Consider the following 3066-nt stretch of genomic DNA (forward strand, 5'->3'; position numbering starts at 1 on the left):
TATATCTACGGATTTAGCAGCATCGAAGTCATTAAAATTCACCTTGTCATCAAATATTTCTTTCAACTGAGTATCCTTTTACTACTTCTAGAATCGTTGAGGATATGGCAGTGGTGGAATGTTAGCTTTAACCGGACAACTCTTCTATGGAAATTTTTCTGCATCAGACAAGGTTGTTAGATAATCAGAACTAACTGATTTAGAGTGTACCTCATCAAGGATCACCAGATCTTGTTGGATCGCCGGCACCCCTACAGTGCAGCGGAAAAAATAAAAATTTGGCGACCCTAACCATGGATCCATGTGTGAGGAACGAATCGGGGTGATAAAGGTTACGAAATTATTGAATGTTTATTCTGAGTAGACAGCAACGCCTCAACAACGAGTAGTTTAATCTGCTGTCGAACCAAGCCGTAATCTATCGTGACCCCGGCCTCTACGTAATCCACTCAGTTGATTATGAACAGAAGGAATCCCCAAAACAGTTTTTAAAAGAATTTTCTTTGACGGCTGCTAGACCTAAGCAAAGGAAAAACGAGATTCTTATATATCTTTTTTTAGGGTTTCTAGAAATTAAAATAAATATAATAATATTTTTAACCGAAAATTATAATTACATTAATTATAATATAATTTCGGTAAACCCTATATTTATTTGAATTTATATACTAACCAAATTCATGTTCTCATAATGCGTACAACAACCTTGTACATAATGTGTTTGATATTTGATTACCGAATTAAATTAATTCTAATTAATTTAATTCAAGCGACAACCAACCACAATACCAACTATGTTTTATTCCGTTCATTTCAACTATAGGGTGTGACCCTGTAGGTTCTTGTAACATTAGCAGTAATACTAGAACGATCCCAATGTTACAAACAATGAGTGGCATCTAGCAATGCATCATTGCTACCTAAGTCACAAGAAATCATGATTCGATATAACCTTTTATGATTAACCTTTTATGCAATAATCCTTAAGTCATTTATCTCTGGATTGGACACAAGTCATGGAATAGTCACACTTGCATAGTCCATTCCATGTTCCTTGATATCTTAAGCAGACTACGATATACAAATAAGTATGACATCTCATATCAACTTATTTGAGCATGGCCATGCATTTCTAGTCTCACTCAATCAAGTGGCCTAAGATATTACTCCCATTATGTAGGAGGGGCTTATCCTATCTCGATCAACCATATCCCTCTACATAGATCGTGGTATATCCAACATCAGCCTTTATAGAACAACCAATTACGGTGTACGTTTGACTGTATCAAAATATACAACTCACGATGTTGGGATTATGATGATCTCAAGTCTGAGGATCATATACATATTAATCACTATGAGTAATGTTGTGACAATTACATAATAATCTAAGAAACATACTCATAACGGGTCAGTCCAATATGTTGTTCTCTAACACATATATTCATGCATCGATTCTGACATTCCATATCAATGACAACTCTTTATCATCAACCAACTACATGTTAGTCTTAATGCATTATCATTGTCCTATCCAACAATAATACTTGACTAAGGAACTTTTAAGAATAATCATATTATTCTTAGGACATTATTATAAAACAGTTTATTTATACACACAGAAAAGAAACTGAAATAATAATGGTAACGCCTTATATTAATAAACATGATAAATCAAGTATGCTATTACAACCATCTCATGATTGATCTTTGGGCATACTCTAGCAGATCTGACTTCTGTGAAATAGGTGTTTCAACACTCAGTTAAAATTCCTCTTTGCCTTGAGCTACAACAGGCTCATATTGAACCTCAACCACCTTGGGCTTCAATGTCTTACAACTTGGATAAGTTCTTCCTTTGTAATGTTCTTTGCCCAAAATTGTTGGATTTTTTTAGTCACTCAGCCAAATACCTTGGGGGCTACTTCTGACCTCATTGGATAGCTATCCCACTTGGTTTCCTAAATTCTTCAACGTTGCTGGTTGTCCTTGGATTAGTTCATCGTTCCTCGCTATGTATGCCTTCAGCAAATTCTCAAGATTACTTGAAGTTTCAATTGGTGGGGGTTGTTGCACTTGTTGAGAATATTCCGGTAGATAATTTGGTTGAAATGGCATAAAATAGTCACTATGGTCCACCCATTGATTAATCCATAGAGAAATTGGATGATTCTGCCATGAAGAGTTGTAAGAACTTGATTGTAGATCATTCCAATTTTGATTTCCCATGTAATATTTTTACTCCTTATTCGATGGGCAATGTTCAAAGAAATGGTCATCTCCATAGTATTCATAAGAAATATTCTCAAATTGGTTTGGCTACTGACATTAACAATTATGTTCCTAGGCATAGAAGACATAGAGGATACCTAGGCTACGAAAGAAGCAAGTGCATACACTTCATGTACTCCTGCTACTAGTCTTTCTAAGGCTACTCGGTTGGTTGGCCACTGATAGTTATTGCTGAAAATTCTTTCAATAATCTCGCAAGCATCGTTATAAGAATTAGAAAGAAGGGCGCCATCTACCGAAGCATCCACCATCATTCTAGTATGAATATTGAGACCAATACAGAAAGTCTCCATTTGAACGCAGTAACGAATGCTATGATGAGGGCACTTTCATAATAACTCATTGAACCGCTCCTATGCCTCATATAAAGATTTTTCATCAAGTTGCTGAAATGAAGTGATTTCATTTTGGATCTCGGTAGTTAAAGATGGAGGGAAATATTTCATTAAGAAACGTTCAACCAACTCTTGCCATGTAGTTATAGTAATAGACGGTAGGGAGTTCAACCACGCTCATGCTCTATCTCTTAAGGAATATGGAAATAATCTCAATCTCAAGACGTCCTCAGTAATCCCGACTAGTTTAAATGAGTCACTCACTTCCATGAATAGCCGAAGATGAAGATGTGGATCTTTAGTAAGAATCTCACTAAATTGACCCATATTTTACAAAATTTAAAACATGACCGGCTTCAGCTCGAATTGTTGTGCCTCAATTTTGGGTCTCCTAATACTTGGATTGAACTCGTTGAATAGAGGAATGGCATATTGTTGA

The 3066-nt window shown here is 35.7% G+C and overlaps 1 non-coding gene across 1 annotated transcript; it reads left to right on the forward strand.

Annotated features, from left to right (window-relative positions):
* The first annotated feature begins 2601 nt into the window (after positions 1-2601).
* LOC128041978 (small nucleolar RNA R71) lies at positions 2602-2708 on the forward strand. Its single transcript, XR_008197186.1, has one exon. It is a non-coding gene; the product is annotated as a small nucleolar RNA R71 (small nucleolar RNA).
* The last annotated feature ends 358 nt before the right edge of the window (positions 2709-3066 follow it).

Source organism: Gossypium raimondii, chromosome 6, assembly GCF_025698545.1.
Source record: "Gossypium raimondii isolate GPD5lz chromosome 6, ASM2569854v1, whole genome shotgun sequence".
In the NCBI taxonomy this organism is placed as follows: Eukaryota; Viridiplantae; Streptophyta; class Magnoliopsida; order Malvales; family Malvaceae; genus Gossypium; species Gossypium raimondii.